Source organism: Typopeltis vanoorti, chromosome 9 (assembly GCF_054136105.1).
Source record: "Typopeltis vanoorti isolate ZY-2024b chromosome 9, IOZ_Tvanoo_1.0, whole genome shotgun sequence".
NCBI classification, from domain to species: Eukaryota; Metazoa; Arthropoda; class Arachnida; order Uropygi; family Thelyphonidae; genus Typopeltis; species Typopeltis vanoorti.
This window is the reverse complement of record NC_143557.1, coordinates 37,361,022-37,379,284: the sequence shown is the minus strand read 5'-3', so window position 1 is coordinate 37,379,284 and position 18,263 is coordinate 37,361,022. Positions and strand designations below refer to the sequence as shown.

General features: G+C 37.3%; 1 non-coding gene across 1 annotated transcript; it reads right to left on the bottom strand.

Annotated features, from left to right (window-relative positions):
• Nucleotides 1-7,743: 7,743 nt before the first annotated feature.
• Nucleotides 7,744-7,815, bottom strand: TRNAM-CAU (transfer RNA methionine (anticodon CAU)). Its single transcript has one exon. It is a non-coding gene; the product is annotated as a tRNA-Met (tRNA).
• Between the last annotated feature and the right edge of the window lie 10,448 nt (nucleotides 7,816-18,263).

Genomic DNA, 18,263 nt, shown 5'->3' with positions numbered 1-18,263 from the left:
ATATAGAAATGAAATCACTCTTCTTACGATCATTTTTGTTGAGAATTTTGTTAAGTGAGCAGCTTCTTGTATTCACATGAGAAATTGATGAATCTTCCAACCGATGAAGATTCTCAAAATTACTTCGAGAAATGCAGATGGATGCAAACGAAAGAATACGAAAAAATGGAGAACAAAAATATCCTCTTCTCTGAATAGATAGCAGAGAGATTGGAAGTGTAACGGTGGTGGATTACCAATCAGTGGGAATTCTGATCCTTGATAAAAACTTAACAGAAGATGGAACCACGTGAATGCGTGCGAACTGACTACATCCCATTCGATTCAAGTTGTAGGAGTTAAAATCCCGTAGAAAAGGAGTGTAAATCACATACTTGTGGTTTTAACAGCAAGTGTTGCCTAATCGCTTCGCGTGTGTCTGGTTGTGTTTATTTGCGTTTTTAGAAATAAAATTTGACTTCTGTTTTATGTCATTCAAAAGTTGTCTAAAACAAACTTACTTCTATAGTTCTACACGTTTGCAATTACTATCCTTTATTAAGACGGAAACGTTTGACATCTAAGAATTTTTTAAGAATCAGTTATTATTGAAAGGGACGGATGATTAAGGAAATTATCAAGTTCCTTTTTCGCTGGTGGCGTGTCCTTTAGGTTGTGTTGGACAGGCATTGGCTTCAACGTAAGAAAATCAGACGGGTGTATTGATTCCCCGACCTTGTCATCAATCATTCTTGATATGTCGTAACACAAACGGCATGTAGGAAGAAACCAGCAAACAAACAACAAAGGTTTCTTAAATATGTGGATCCTCGTGATACAAACAAATAAAAGTCATCTCCTTTGTGTTCCGAACACCGGTTTTTGCGCGTACTTGATTTCAGTTTCTCCTTCGTATCCCCTTACAGTCATGTTTTGGCAGAGTTCCACGTAGAGAAAGTTTTGGTTGTTCCAACTTTATACGAAGATTAATGAGACTCCTTGTGGATAGTTAGCGATGCACTTAACCAGTGTGCAACCGTGATTACATCATAAGTGGCTGCAAGCATTGGCGTAATTATAAATGTACAGTGATAAAAAAAATAAAATATTTATAATGGAATAAACATTTCCGGGTTTTTTTTTTATGTACGGTTTAAAATGGAAGTTTACAGATTTCCTGTAAACTTCCATCTTGAGCTAAAATTAAGGGGACGCGATCATGGATTGAATGAATCAAACATCATCTTTCATCCAACTGCACAATATCCGATGTAATTAATTAACGCATTAGTCGCTAGATGACTGCACATTACGCCGGACACTATATACAGTAATCCTTTGTTAAGTATATTTCGTTTCGATCTTAGCACATTAAATCGTCACATTAACAGAGATCGTTCAACCTAGTTACAGTAGAAGATCAGTCATGTTGCAGCTCACCAGACAGATAACAGTTCATTAGAAATAGCGACGTTATGATCATCTCTTTCCCACTCTGTAAACACTACACTTATACCCTATTATATACAGCAACAAAACAGAATTATCGGCTGCGATACCGTAGCGGGAGAGATTTCCACTCCAGATAACCCGTGTTTATCCTCGCACAAAATAAACTGGCCGGTGAGAGATATAACGCACACCAGGTTCGTGGTCTTAACTATACTAGCATTAATTGTAAACAGCCGAACAAAGAAATGTCGGCAGCCCTCTGTTTCGGCATATAAAGACGACCGACTGTACTCAGAGTTCATTAATGCCGATTTATTTTGGAACTTTAAAGCTGTTACTAAGATAAAATGTGTAATTCAGAGAAATCAATTCGAACCTGCGTAATTCATGTTTGTTGTCCACGGACTTATAAAAGAGTGGCACGTTTAAAATTAAACAAGTTTGGTGAGGTTTGAGTATGAAATTGGTCAAGCACATCGTGGTATGTGGGTGGATTACTGCATCCCTTATGTGGAATAAGAGAAATTAATCAAACCCTAAATTAACTGAATGTGTTCAAACTAGTTCCAACTTTGGATCTGAGAGTCGGATTAAACGCAACTGACCAAAGACGAGATCAAAGTTCTGAGAAAGATGAGGAAAATCAACCAATGACATCAATGGCAGAATCCTTTTTATGAAGATATTACGAAGAACTTTATTATTAACATTCAAGAATGCGTAATTAGGGCTAATCTAAAGTTGTAATGGCCACTTAAACAGAATGGAAAGAGGAAAGATTAGTAGGAAAAAAAGACCCTTAATATAGGAAAAAGAACCAAAAGTGGATGACACTTTGTTGTGCTTCCAAAAGAACGAAACATAAAATATCGGATTCCCGACAAATAGCAGACTAGTTCAGAGAAGACTGTCGGCATTACTAACTTCATATCGACAGTCTTCTCGGGACTGTAAAATGTTTGTTACCGAATATCATGTTATCTTACCTGTATATGCAGCTTGAGGGAACCCACCAGGAATTTGTTCATCCCATCATTAAATATTTAAATACTATATGTTAGTGAGCCTCCGTAGCTCACTTGGTTTTCACGAACCCTTTGGTTAGAATGACCAGGGTTCGAATCCTGTCTACGATGTCAAATGGTTAGCTGGTCTCATACGGAGGTGGCGGGTTTCATCCTTCAAGTCCTATATTAAGGGTCTTTTTTTCCTACTAATCTTTCCTCTTTCCATTCTGTTTAAGTGACCATTACAACTTTAGATTAGCCCTAATTACGCATTCTTGAATGTTAATAATAAAGTTCTTCGTAATAAAACAGGCAAACCTGCCAAAAGAACACCCGCAATCTACAGACATTGGGCACTACAGGAATAAGGATTAACCAACCTGTTCTGTTTGGATTTGGTTTCGAACCCCCCTACGGTAAAGTATGTGTCTGAGCGTGAGCGTTAATCAAGAGGATTAGTCTGGTAGTCCCGCAGGACGAGGTTAAGAGTTAGACAATGCTGTTCACCTATCAAATGTAAAGCATCTTGAGGTCAGTTGAAGCCTCTAACTTATTAGCTGAGTGGAAATCTCACTTTCGTTAATAAAAACTCGGCTGTCCCGTGAAGACCTTCACAAACATCGATGCTGCATTAGGATTTGAACTAAAGGGTTCGTTAGCCTTTTGATTGCAAGGTAAAGAAACAATTCATCTAAACACCTCAAGCTGGTTGCATTACTGATTGTAAAACTTTGTATGAATGGGGTCATTAATGTCACCATTATGATTTGACAAACACCTTCAGCATAATCCTGAGTTTGATTACAATGTTCAGAAATTTCACGTTGTGAATATCATCATTCTAAGGGAGAGTCCCTCGCTCAATGAAGAGTTTCCTCTTCCAGGTCATCCTCTTTCCGGCCTTCCTCTTTAGTTTATAACATCTGATTAATCTAAACACCCCTCTTTTCGGCTGTACTCTTCTTTTCTCTGGCCCCTTCCCTTTTAACACGTTTATTACTATCTTTTAACTACTTTAATACTCGGTTCTTTTATTTAGCGCAAGAGACACTTCTTCATTCGTTTTCTTTCTTTCTTTCTTTCAAATTTATTCCTAGCAATGCTCTCCGACAGTACATTTCAAATTCTCCACTTTCCAATCTTCTGGTGTTCAAGTTGTACAACCATTTAAGAATGTACTCCAACAAATGTTGTTATAAATTTCCGTATGTCTTTACTTATCTTACTTGTAATAAGTGATCTCTTTTTCTTTAATACTTCTTTTGCCATAGCAGCTGTTCTTGGAATTTTCAATTTGCATCGTCGGTCTTCGTGAATACTTCCTCCCGACAACGAACGATTTTACTTGTTCAATATTCTTACCACTAATCACTATTTTGTCGATCTTATTTTGTTCCTTAGACTGATGCCATTTATATATATCCGTTGTGCATTCAGTCGCGGATACAAAAACAATAATACCTATTGCATATTCGAAATGTCGCTATTTTTTTATTAATTCTTTTAAAGTAAATGCTGCACTAAACTTATGCAAGAAAAGTATTTTTTAAAAAAATAATTTATAAACTGAATTCTTTTGTGTTTCTTCACCACTTGGTCACCTCTTCTTCCTCGTCCAAAGCAGTAGGAAATCACGTGACACTCGTTAAGCTAGCCATCCACCTCATTAGTTGGACAGACTCTAATAAAGTGTTTAGACAGCAACAGATCAAGTCGCATCCAGATGGCGCTACTTGTACGATCATTTGTCACTTCTGAGACGACGCTAATATAACAAGCAGAAGGATAATGGGCTATTTCGTGTAACGTTTACCCTTAAATTGTACGGCGACAAAAGCCAGTTATAGTATTAATAGATGTTATTACAGACATCGTTGCTGTAAGAAGAAACTTAAGAAAGAGCCGTGACAAGTGCGGTGTGAAAGAAAATGGGATTCAGCTGCTCCGTTCCCACATCTTTCTAACAGTGTTTAGGATAAAATCACTATCGCAGCTCTCAAGCACGCACTGTTCAAGTAGTCACGCAAATCACACTCGGCGTGCTACTGCAAGTTGCTTTCGCCGCTAAAACACTCTTAATTACGTGGAAAGACAAGAATCGAATCTCAAGAGTATTGTTCAACTGAACGAAAATTAAATACGCCTCAAAACTTATCTTCACTCCCCAATATGTTTTGTAATGTAGCTGCTGCACTCAGTGGATTCTGAATAGTTTTCTCCTAGCGACATCTACTGGCAGTGAGAATATCTAAAAGAAAAAACGACTGTACATAGCATATCACTTAATTTTGTGCATACTTTTGGTTTGCTTTTAGTAAATGTGATATGTAATAGTAATCAATACGCAGTCAGTTAACGCAGTTTCCAATAATTTTAAACGCAGACAACTCAATTCATTGTCATACACAGTTTCACTGAAGATATCGGAAACAAGCACACTTGACAGAATTACTAGGCAGGTCACACTCTTGATGACCTGTCTTAGTGAGATCAGATAAATGCTAAGGTTGTAGGTTAAAGCCCCGTATGAACTAATGGCAAAGTACTTGACTGCCATTTGTTGTTAGACCTTATATGGATCACACAGATGTGGTCCATAGGCTATTAGGCTTTTGATATGCGCGATGTACCTTAACTGTTATTTTCAGAATAACAGTTAGGGACGTTTATGCGCACGAGAAGAATGCTGATGGCAGTCATTGGTTTATTTCTAATATTATGCTGACCATATAGGTCAATTGATTGGTATGTTCGAACAGATCCCCCTTTGCCTAATGGGTTTATTTTTCGTGCCATCCTATTAAAAAGAGAATAAACATAATGGTGCCAAAGTAAAGTGTGGTTTTTAGTAATGTTAGGTATAATAATGGTGGGCGGTAGATGGCGTTGTAAATGATGATGGTAGTTGCCGTTGGTAGAGAGATAGAGTTGTAGAGTAGATGCCCTCCCTTGATGAGTCTTTGGCCTCCCTGGAGGTGTCACGTAATAATAATAATAATAATAATGGAGGAATAGTATTATTCCTCCATTATTTATGTATATACAAATAGATCGTACTTTTTGCGGTTAATACAACATTCATCTATTTTCCCCATGCTAAAAACCTCTTATATTCTTTATTAATCGTGTAATTCAGTTATTAGGTAGATCTTATTCCGCGCCCACCCCATTTATCTAAATATATGAAACTGTATTAACAGCTTGCTTTGATTAAGGTTTGCTAGCCTTAATCAAACCAAGTTGCAAGCATGTCGTCGTAGCATGTTTACCATAATTATGATACTCACGCGAACTTAAAATGGAGTAGCCATGGCATACAAAGTTCTCTTGAGCTAAAAGTTTTTTTCCTGCGATATTAATACATAGTTTGCAGGAAAAGGATTTATAACTCAAGAGTACTTTGTATGCCACAACTATTGCATTTTTCAGTTTGCCTGTGTATCATAATGTTATACAAATACTGTTGTTTTGCCAACAGTCCGACTGGGAGATGAGGAGATAGTTTTAAGTTGTATACAAAGGCCATTGTATTTAGTTAATGATGCTTCAAACGACAAACATCGTCTGCGTTTTGCAGATGCAGTGGCTGTAACTGAGTCCCTTGACAAAAATGAATAGTAATACTTTTTTTAGGGTCCAAGTTTTCCAACTATTCATAGTTGAAACTTTCTAATCTGATAACACTGTTTGTGTTTGTTCGCTAGTAAACTACGGTAGCTCCACAGTCTACCGTTACCCTCTGTTCACCGACTATTACGGAGTTTCTTACCACCAACCACAAAGCCGGAGAAGCAGAAGAAAAAACTCATTTGTAAGGTTCTTATCGTTGCCTTCTTGACAAGGAAAATGCGACGAGGCGAATCTTAGAACGTTCGTAGAGCATCATGGGAGTGCTTAGCTAGCAAAAGACATTTGAACCCACCTGACAGAGATGGCAGGTTTGAAGACTCCACAGAGACTGCAAAGTAATTCTACTAACTGTTTTAGATACGAAAATGAAGACTCGTAAGCCTGTGAAATCCTTTGGGGTACATTCTACACTTTGATCTCCATAAGTAAACGACGAAACGGCAGTTACACTCGTGTAACTTCAGTAAATTCTAATTAACTTTCGTCTCCCTCTTAAAATCCTTTAATTCGCGATATTTAATAAATTACTGACATCGTTTGGAAAAATTCTGCAATAGTAAAATCAACTTCCATAAATTCGTTTCGTCATTTTTGGGTGTCATAGGAATCAATAAATCGAAGGTGTTGTTTTTTTTGTTTGTTTCAAATTGATCTTCCAGTAGTTTTATTATGCGACGTATTATCAGAAGCTATCCCTTCATAGAAAGTAGTCACTGATATGTTTGTGAAATCTTTTCTCAGATAATATTCTGAGCAAATACTTTCTCGGGTTCTGTACACAAATAATACCCCCTCTAATAACGAAGTAACTATGACAGCAGAAGAAAAACAGCGGAAACTGCGACGCAATCAAGTTGATAGGTAGAGGCTAATACGAAATAGCGGCTGTCACAACCCGGAACTCTATAAGTAATGTGCTGTCTGTTTTCATCATTTGCTGGCGTTTCTATTTCTTCTAATGTGGTTTTGGTGTACCAAATATGAGCATCTCGATCACAACACATTTATGTCCTCGACACTGCTTGTGGGCCGAAGTGAACTTTTGTCTACAAACTGTCAGCCCAAAGCCACGTGGCAGTATTTTTACTACCGTTAAAAAGAAAATTCCAGGATATCGGCATCCCTGAATTTCGCACCTTAGACCATTCGGCCATCCTGAACAATATTAATCTTTATATGTTTGTGTGTGTTTGGGGGGGGGGGGGTAATATCAGCTCCGATTTGGCTTGCATGAATTGGGGAGGGGTTGAAGAAATCACTTCTGGAGAATTCACATCAGGTAAATAACTAAATTCCCTGGGCTACAAAACGTATCACATGGATGATAAAACGAATAGCGCCATCTGTTGACAAAGCGAATAATTATTGCATATTTTCTATTATATATGTAGACAGAAATATAAGTTGGTACTTGGCAAAAACGTATGAACATTAATATGTAATAGGTGACTGGATTATTTTAATCATATAAGCAATTGTTTCTTTTTAATTACTTAATAAACACATATTATTTAAATCATAGCGGTCGCGCGGATTTGTTTCATGAAATAGGAATTTACCAAGAAAAATATGCCTACGAGCGAAAAACGAAATGTGCGTGGAAAAAACGACGCGTTCCCAGACTTCATTCCGATCATTCACATGTCCAAACGAAAAGGAGAGACAAAAAAGAAACTAGCAGAGCGTGGTTTCGATCCACGGACCTCTGGGTTATGGGCCCAGCACGCTTCCACTGCGCCACTCTGCTTCGTTACAATCGCTTTCGCAGCTGGTTATCGGTGTAATCAACAGCACAGTCAGAAACGCAGTTGTTCATTTTATGCATAAATACACGACTCGAAGGACCTGCTTCATCGAAACCCCATGCATCTCATCCTATATTTACACATGAAAAAGTTAACCATTTTCTGTGTGTACACGAGGATTTAATAATAGTAATAAAAAAACAAACCTTTGACTACAATTAATTGGAGCATAGAAGATGAAGATGGAACTCCTATCACGGACAACCAGAAAATAGTTGATAAATGGAAATGTTACGCGACCAAGCTTTTTCAAAAGGACCCTCAACTGACTGACGATATTTTGGACGTAATTTTGCCAGGAGGTTCGGAGGAAGGAGATTACCCGATATTAAAAGAAGTTATTGCGGCAGTTAGCTCCTCAAAAATAGGAAAATCGCCGGGAATTGATGGTGTCACGATGGAACTGATATGCGAAGGAGGTGATATCATCAGACACCTTGCTAAATTTATTCCAGGACGTATGGAACACAGAGACTTGGCCTTCTGATTGGCGGACTTCTGTCCGTGTACCTATTCCTAAAAAGGGAAACAGCAATAAATGTAGCAACTATAGAACAATAAGCCTTATTAGTCATCCAAGCCAAATCCTGTTAAAATTACTATTGTCAAGAATTGAAACGAAAACAGAAAGCAGACTATCAGATGAACAAGCAGATTTCCGGAAGTCCAGAAGTACAATCGACCATATTTTTACAATACACGTACTGGGCAAAAAATACATAGAACATAACAAAATAATCTGTCACCACTTTTTAGACCTTCAAAAAGCTTTTGACTCAATATGGCACAAGGCATTATGGGAAATTTTAGAACATTATGGTATTGACAACAAAATCATTAGGATTATTAAATTTCTTTATTCCTCATCTGATATGAGAATTGAAATTAAAAATTACAGCAGTGAACTGTTCCCGGCAGAACGGGGGGTAAGACAGGGATGCATCTTGTCCCCTCTCCTTTTTAATGTCATAGATGAAGCTCTTCATGTATATGACACTTGAATAGTAGTTGGTGGACTAAGAATGAATAACTTACGTTTTGCAGACGATATCGATCTTCTGGCAGGCAGAAAGTGAAGAAGAATTACAAGAGATAACCAGCCGCGTTTTCGGAACATTAAAAAAAATATGGATTATACATAAACCTACAAAAAACAAAAACAACGAGTCAAGATGGTCGTTCAAAAACCGACATTAAATACCGAATTGCCAAGGCAACCGTGGTCCTACAGAAGTTGCTATTGTGGGGAGATAACATAATAGCAATCACAACCAGACTACGACTAATTGACACCTTGGTGAATTCTATCCTCTTGTATGGTTGTGAGCCTGGACTTTATTGAAGGAAGATGACTCCTGTCTTTCGAAATGAAAACTTACAGAAGACTTTTAAGAATTCCCTATACCGCTCACGAAACCAATGAAAATATCCGAAAACTGATTTACTCAATAGATGGGAGAAAAAGGGAAAATATTCTGACAGTCATCAGAAGAAGACAGATGAAATAGTTCGGACATGTGGAGAGGGACAATGGCATTTCTAAAGCAAACACTAGAAGGAATCATTCCGGGATCAAGGGTTAGGGGCCGACCTCCATTAAAATCGACTGATAACATCAAAAAATGGACACATTCCTCCCTTTCTCAACTGACATCAAGAACAAGAGACCGAGACGACTGCAGGAGGCTAGCAAAGAGTATCACCTACCAGCCATGAATGACTCAACGGTTCATTTCGGTCTACGGGAGAGAAGAAGTAGTAATAAAAAACACTACACGTCGATATGAATTAGGGAAATTAATTTTCGTTATTGGATCGGGAGTTACTTATTGTGTTTTTAGTGTTGACTCAAACTGCGTTGGAGGAAGAATTATCCTGAACTTAGTTTTCCATGTTTCTCTTACTGTACGTATTTGTTCATTCGCATCGAGCTATCGCTGAACAACCGAGGATGACAAATGGGTGTAGGCATTGCATTGCAGACGAAGCATTATTATTGGCCGTCTGCTAAGTTCTAAATGAAAAAAAAAAATAATATAACTCCCATATACCGTACTTCATCCTAGGATTATTCATCGGAGTCAAGATCTTTAGGATGATAAAAAATACAAGTTATTAATGTTTCTACAATGCAGTTTATACAGCTTATATCGTAACTATGTTTCTCTTTCGTTGATTTTTCTTGGATTAAAATATGAAGTATTAAATCTGGGACAGTTTTGAACTCTAGAAGTAATAGCCTAAAACTATTACTTCGGTCACCATGGCAACTGACAGGATGCCAGCCGTTTAGTTAGTAGCATGGAACTGCTCGCATCAGCAGATCCATTTGAATCCGCCTATTTCGCCGTGAGTCATTACGCAATTAACATGAATGGCCGTAGACGCTACGTTACCTTTCGGTTAATTGCACTGCCATGCGTTGCAAAGTCAGGGTATTCGCCAGGTGTCCGCATCATTCACACGAGGTATAAACGTCGAGTGTCATCGTTAAATACGTGGGCTGAACTCGCAAATCTCCATACTTGAAGGTAGTCCCGAGTTAGAAATGCGTGCGTTGGCGGTTCTTTAATAAGTGTCCTTTGACGACGGCACAACAAATATTTATCTAATGGAAAACGAGTAAGCTGAAATGCGAGATATTTCAGCTTGATTTACTTCAAAAATAAATTCATCGTGATGACTTTAAAAGGCTATTAATTCGTTGAAGTCTCTGCTAGCATTTTTCGATCGGGAATCATTCAATATTTTCTCACGTGATTCATCCCGCTACTTCGTCTGTTAGGAGGAATCCTCATCAGACTTCTGATCTCTACGGACGGATCAGAAATCAGTTCGGTTTGCTCTGCACGAGGCAGCAAATGACTTATCACCAGTTTAGCATCGCCTTTGTTTGCCTTCACCCAAATCGCCAGAATTTTGTAATTACGCTAAAAGTCTTCGCGTTAATTCGTCCATCTGCGATTCGTAATTATCTCTCTCGGCCATTTGCTAAGCTAGTTAATGAACGCCCAATTTTCTTATTGCCCACACGACAACACTCCGGGATTATTAATATTTCTCTCGTTATCATGGCCGCACAGCGACTTTCTCTCGAAACTCGGATGCTACTTAAGATAATTTGGTTTAATTAACTTAAACTCGGATGTTGTTTGCCGACTTCAATCTTTTCAGATCTTTATTCGTCGTGTGGCATACTTGTTAGAAAACCACACAAACACGCCTTGCTAATTAAGACTCAAGAAGCTGAATGTGTTCAGCCTAAATGATGTATTGTGTTGAGCTTATTACGTAACACGGCATCCCCTTGTCTTCTCGCATCGATCTAATGAACTTATCCATATGTCGCGGGGAGCCTAAACTGCCATTATTATTAATGAGTATTTGTTTGCTATTTTACAAACACAATTCGCTGGGGTCATCTAATAGAATGTTAGGTAATAATCGCATTTCATAATTAAAACAGAATTTCCTTTTTACTGATTTTTATTTTTAAATCGATAGCAATATGAACCATGAACTCCGTATTTTTATTTGAACGTATGTCTTCTTGTCGGAAGGAAATCTAAAACAGAATTCCTATAAAATTTTCTCTCTCTCTCTCTCTCTCTCTCTCTCCTCTGACCATAACACGTCGGAATCACAGCGTCTTATTTCGAGGTGTCACCGCCATTAACTGTCAAAGAATGGCGGCAATGCACAAACTTCTGTGAATGTGCTGTCACCTCATAAGAGGCTAATAAACCGAGATTTGATCTCTCGCGTTCTTAGCAAACTCCATCTTCTCCTCCCAGGAACGTCTTTATTTCTTCGGTTGGCAATTCTTGAGCATCTGTTTATTGTTGCCTACTAAAATAAGTAAGAGCGAAGCGAGTCGACGGAATCACCTCTGTATAACCTACTTACTGCAAACTGCTATAAATTACACACGTTGAGGTTCATCCGGTTAAAGAAAAGAAAAAAAAAACAGAAGGAAGAATTCCCTGCTATAGATTTTTTTTTTCTAGTACTGAAGATTTGATACTTATAACAGTAAATGGGAAAGAAAAATACGAAACTTTGAAAGTTTTTCTGAATGCGTGTTAAGAAGATTCTTTATAAATACATTTAATTTCAAGAATATAGGATTTAAAGAAGCCTTATGCCACTTAGTTACTGGGGACACAAACTGCTATAAAGTTTCAAGTATATCGCAACAGCAACGTCTTGTAATGATATTCAGATGTATAAGAATGTGTAAAAGTAATGTCTTCTATTTGTTTACGAGATGAACAAAGTTTGATTCTAATAATGCAAAATGAACAAACTGTTTTGCATTTTGATATAAAATTTTACAGCCATACTTCTGTGGAACATTGCGTTGTGTAATGGCGCAGAGAAGATCCCCCTTGTTGGATGAAATAATCTGTCACTACTTAAAACTTCCACTGCGACTTTTCATCAAAGAAATTATTTGCGGGAGTCTGCATAGATTCCAGCACTGTTCGACTTTGGGCAGTTTGTGACCTTGACACAAGGGGAAGGTACGGGACCAACCTCTGTCACAATATGCCACATTAATACTTACGATTATCTGAAATCATTCGTGATGTTTCTGTTGTTTGATATCGATCTGAAAACGCAAATCTATTTTGATGATGTAGGAGCCGCCCCTTTATCAAAACTAAGATAATAGAGATCTTAAGATATTATATCATGGGGAGATTACTAACGTAACACACATTTGTACATTTTTTGAAGATAGGGATGATATAGTACTTGGGCTAGGACTTTATCAGGCTGAGACGTGATGAGGAGGTGCTGAAGATGAAGAAGCGATCATTTGAGCGTAGAAATACTTACTTACTAGAGTCAGAAACCAATAACAGAAAATGGAATTAAATAACCGATGAAAATTTAAATACATGAGAATAATTATGTTCTAAAGTGTTCTCAAAAATATTAGAGTAAATAACAAGGGGAACAAAAATGCTGTTGTGTACTCTGCAAGCCAGCAACATGACAGCGGGATGGCCGTTTCTTTTAAAACGTCGTCAGATATAAAACAGAGAAAACGACCTGTGAGCTTGCAGCATGGGTTTATGAAACAATGCAGTAAGAAGAGTTGAAATGGTTCGAGAATCTTAGGGAGTAATTTATTTTAATTGCTACAAGGCGAGGGGAAGTGTATTTTTTTTTTTTGATAGAATAAGAGAGAGATTTATGACAACGTAATTTGGTTTCGTTTACTTGGAAATCAATAAAACACCTTTATTTCCCGGTCTCGATAGCGTTCAATTGAACCAGACTTTACAGAACGAACTGTTGATCCAATATAACAGTTATTGCATCATTGCTGGCAGTTAAATTTATTTCTCAACATTATGCCATAGTAACAGGTTGGCTTGAGTTATTGTGGTTCCATGTGTCAGTAAATGTTGTAGTTCGTTACTGGTAGTAAAGAAAAGTTTGTAATTTGAAGATGCGTTTTATTTTTTTATAAGTGTTATGGAAAGTTTAAGACTACGTGGGATTTTGATTTGTGAAGAGTTTTGGGACTGAGTGAATAGCGTAATCTATTAGTTGTTGGCGATACTTTGGTAATGATGTCAAGAACAGGCGTGCAATTCGTTTAAAACGGTGATGGACGAGTCTTTGTAGGTGTTCATGCAGTGTTAAGCTTCTTTGGATAGAATAAGGGTGGTAGGAGGTGAATTTCCAATGTTAGTAGGCTTGTGATATATTTTATTGCCGATATTATGATCGGATCTAACGAGGGTCAAGTTTAAGAAGAGTATAGATTTTTCTTAGTATTCAATGGAAAGTTTTCATCTATGGTTGAATGTGTGGAAAGAACGAAGTAACTGTTGTAGAGCACGCTCCTTTCCAATATCGTCCACCTTGGTAAGAAATGTCAACGGGAAGAGAATGAGATACGAAATGTTTTTGTGTTGACAAGGAAACGTTCAGTGAGTTTACCGTTAATGATTTGGTAAAATTAAAAGCATTTCAAAACGTTTTCTGTTATTATTATTTTTGTTAGTAAGAGGATATGTAAAGGAGATAATTTTGCATATTCTAATAGGTTCTAGTCATTTATAAGCATGGTGTGGATGATGTCTAAGGGGAGGGAGAGAGAGAGAGAATATAAAATGGTAGTTTAATATGTCGAAAAAGTTTATTAGTATTTTAATAATAATTTTTTTTGAATAGTTTAATAATGGTTTTGGTAGTTGCAAGATAAATTTTGATAAGGGGAAGGGCTTCTGTGATGTGTTTGCTTGAAACTATGGGGCTTATTACGAGATAGCCTGGTTTATATTAACTTGTCCGAAAATTGTTGAAAAAGCGGTTTGTAAGAACTGATTTTTAGTAGGTAGTATATTTGTCTATTTTTTCGTCTTCTTTGAGTAGTTTTCAATTTGTTTTATAATGCTGACAGGGGGATATTCGGTGATTATTTTGAAGTCACTAATTTCGCTCTGCCGGACGAGATTTGCTATGTAAAATAATTAGATTTGAGAAGTTAATTTAAATTTGGTTTTGATCGCGGACGAATTAATGGCCAAATTAGGTAACGCCTAACCTTTGAAAACCCGGTTAGCCAATTGGGTATCGTGTCCACTCTCCACCTAACACGCTATGGGGTGGGTTCGAATTCCGTTGTGCACATGGATGTTTCAGAAAGTCCTTAGGATGAAGACGATTTATTGTCGCCCAGTGTGAGATCAACATCCTACTTGTTGAAGCACTGAGGCAGTTCGTAAAAGTACTACGTTCCCGCATTGCTCTAACAACAAACATCTCCCTACACATTCAGCTCTTAGAGTTAAACATCTCATCACTTGCGTTCTCACAGTTAAAGGTACTTGTAATATACTGGAAATAAGCCAGATAACAAATATTTAATGATTGCATTTACACCGTTTGCTTTAGCTTATTTTGAAGCTTTATTATTAGGGAAATTAGTTTAGTGATTTGTCTATTTTCAGATGCGTTTCACAGTCTGAGTTTCGTTGCTGTATTAACGTCATGTGTAACGAAGTGAATGGAGCTGTTCAAGTCCCTTACAAATCAGCCACTTTTTGACAATCTTGACTGTGTGCTTAGGATCATTGTCCTGCTGGAAGATTGGCGTCCAAGTTCTAAGCTATAAATTGGCCTGCAATATCTTCAAGTATTGTAGGCAGTCCATTGTATCCTCGATGAAAACTAATTTCTCAACCCCAGCAGCCACCATAGATCCCCAAACCATTACATTGCCTCCACCATGTTTGACTGTGGGAACCAAATTTTCGGGTATCATTTCTTCATTTTTCCGTCGCCAAATCTTTGTACGACCGTCAGATCCAAATATATTAGATCTGCTTTTGTCGGTAAATAGGACCGTTTTCCAAAAACCAGTCTTTGTTGATATACTCTTTTTTTTCTGATTTGTTGAGGTTATTAGAGGCTTTCTTCTGGGAACTCGACCATTAAATCCTTTACATCGAAGAATTCTTCGTACATTCTCGTCGTTGCAATATATTCCGTTCATTTTGGAGCAGATGTTTTCGGGTTTGACTTGACGAACTTCTTTTTAGAACAGCTCGATCATTAATACTCTGAACGACCACTCGAACTTTGTTGAACACATTTCCAGGTGGCTCTGAATTCATTCCTAGGAACACTTTGGATGCTTGAACGGCTTTGTCCAACAATGTTTGAAATCTCACCGTATTATTATTATTTTTTTTTTCATTTCGCAACTATATTATCACGTTTTTCATGTCAAGAGAAATTTCTTTTCGGGGAGCCATTTTAACTGGAACACTAAAAAGAACTTGACGAACACGCACAAGATCGAAATTTCACCGGTGCGATGCGATTCTCTTTCCTGATTGCTTAACGAGTTCTTATGACGAAATAGAAATTCACGTGCTGTATGCAGATTTTTGTGACGTGCTTTTCGAAGTTATTTGCATATTCTTGTGAATTTTTATTTTGTCTCAATCATTTATTTTACAATATTCGTACTGCTAAAATATAATGTTACTAAATATGAGAAGTTTCCTAAATGGTTACATGTTGAAAGTTGACTTTTATGATCGACTGTACATGCTTTTTTAAAAGTTATAATTTCACACAAACAGCATACTGATCTCGAAATTTTACACACCATTTTGCTCTGATCTCTCATCCGTTTTCAACTGGGTGGATAATATCTTTTATACATAGCTTACTGGTTGGAAAGGCGATCGTTATTAACATTCGTTTGTAAAGCTTAAGTGATAATGTTCAGAAAATAAAAGCGGGTGACCGAAATCCATGGCTAGAATCTGTTATGCACAAATTGTGAATAATCTGAACCTCTAGTAAGTTCTTCCCACTCAACAATAATCGTGAGTTGAATATTTTTCCGAAAATGAAAATATGTTCCATCGCATATAATGTGTAGTGGAATATAACTTCGAGTCTGCTATTACCTTAAACTCGGTAGTGTGAACTTCCACCTACGCCGTATCCTCTTTGTGGGTATAAAGTTATTAAAATGGACTTCAAATATCTGCACTTAGAGTGTTACATGAGGGTTAGGGACAAAATACTGGCATTCCGTTTCAAGGGAGAGTACGAGACAGAACAACACCGCATCGCATGATTCAGCAAAGAAACTGATGACTGACAGGAACGAACAAAGAATCACAACCTCCTTCTTACAAACGATGCTTGACCTCTTTCTGCTCGGAGAAAAGTCACCGGTGGCCGTGTCCTAGTGAGTAGTTTGTCGTTTAACTGATCACCGACAATGACTGTCCTACAACACATATATGCAGATGGTTTGCGGTCTGCTAGAAAATCAATATTGGCCGGGCAAGTGCTGCATCGATTCCAACATCCACGAAGAGCTACCGTAAGTTTCTATAACTATTACTGTTTGGATTGTTTAAAAGTTGAGGATGTCATTAAGCCCTGGGGAATTCATGTTTGCCCTAGCGTTGTTTTTTTGATGGCCTAATGAACATCCGATTTGAAACATGTCCGAAGTTATTGCCAACATTTTTAAAGTTGAGCAATGCTAACGAAATAACAAATGGATTTCAAAGAAAGAGAAAACGCTCACAGTTGTTTACGAAAATAGTTTAGGAATTCTGCACTAATAACATTTTCACTCGGTAAACAGAACTTCTATTTACGTTTTTTTTTAATATATATGTAATAAATTTGGGAAATGACGACCACTTTTTATTTATTGATTGGCAGACCATTTTAGAGTAAAAAATTCTTGATGTTCCTAGAACAATTCCCATCAGGCTGAACAGGAAGAGTCTGGCAGTAGATATTAGTAAGGTTATTTATGACTGAGGATTTAACCACTGTGGACTCATCTTACTGGATGAGTACAAAGTATTTTACCTTGGGTATAATAAATGTTAAAGATACCAAGTTATTTTAAACCTGGTTTTACTCCATTTCCCAAGTAGCAAACAGACAAACAAGTCAAGTTTGCGCCTGCAAGTGTTGCAAGTCTAACTGACCCCACACATAGTGCAAGACCAAGGCAACTCATGGTAAAAGTAGAATAAGCTCTGATCACTAATCTTAATATTTACCCTGAATGCCAAAACACATCTCCTGGAGGAGATGTATGATGCTTTGTACATGAGTTGCCTTGGTCTTTCACTATGTGTGGGGTCAGTTAGACTTGCAACACTTACGGGCGCAAACTTGACTTGTTTGTCTGTTTGCTACTTGGGAAATGGAGTAAAACCAGGTTTAAATTAACTTGGTATCTTTAACATGGATGAGTACAACTAAATACGTTAATTTCTACTATTACGATAAAGATTAGTAAATTTATCAAGTGCGTGAGACATCGTCATCAGTATCTCCATTATTCAAGTATGAGTGTTAATTTATATATGCGATTTAGCAACATTCAGCGAATCCCAACAAGGATAAACTGTACGTTGCAATATGCTGTAGGCTCCAAAGTATAATCACATTTGTATTGATGTTTTATCCCTTTGATGGTTATTTCACTGCACTACACCAGAGCATGGCAGGTACTCATTCTGAGTTACCTAAAGTAGCCGTTCTGGAATATAGGTTGTGAAAGAGGCTTTTAAATACATAAATTATTTACAAAAAAGCGAACGTGTCGTGTATAAAGACCATTAAAATTTAATCCGATGGCCAAATATTAAGGCGGTTTCTCTCTCTCTCTCTCTCTCTCTCTCTCTCTCTCTCTCTCTCTCTCTCTCTCTCTCTCTCTCTCTCTCTCTCTCTCTCTCTATGCTGATTGCATTTTCGTGTATACATCGTTTTAACTTTTGTTTCAAGTATTAATAGATCATCATTGGTTAGACAGATAAATCTCAGACAAAAAGCATTTCTTTACAAAGCTTTGCAGAAAAATTACAATAATTTATGA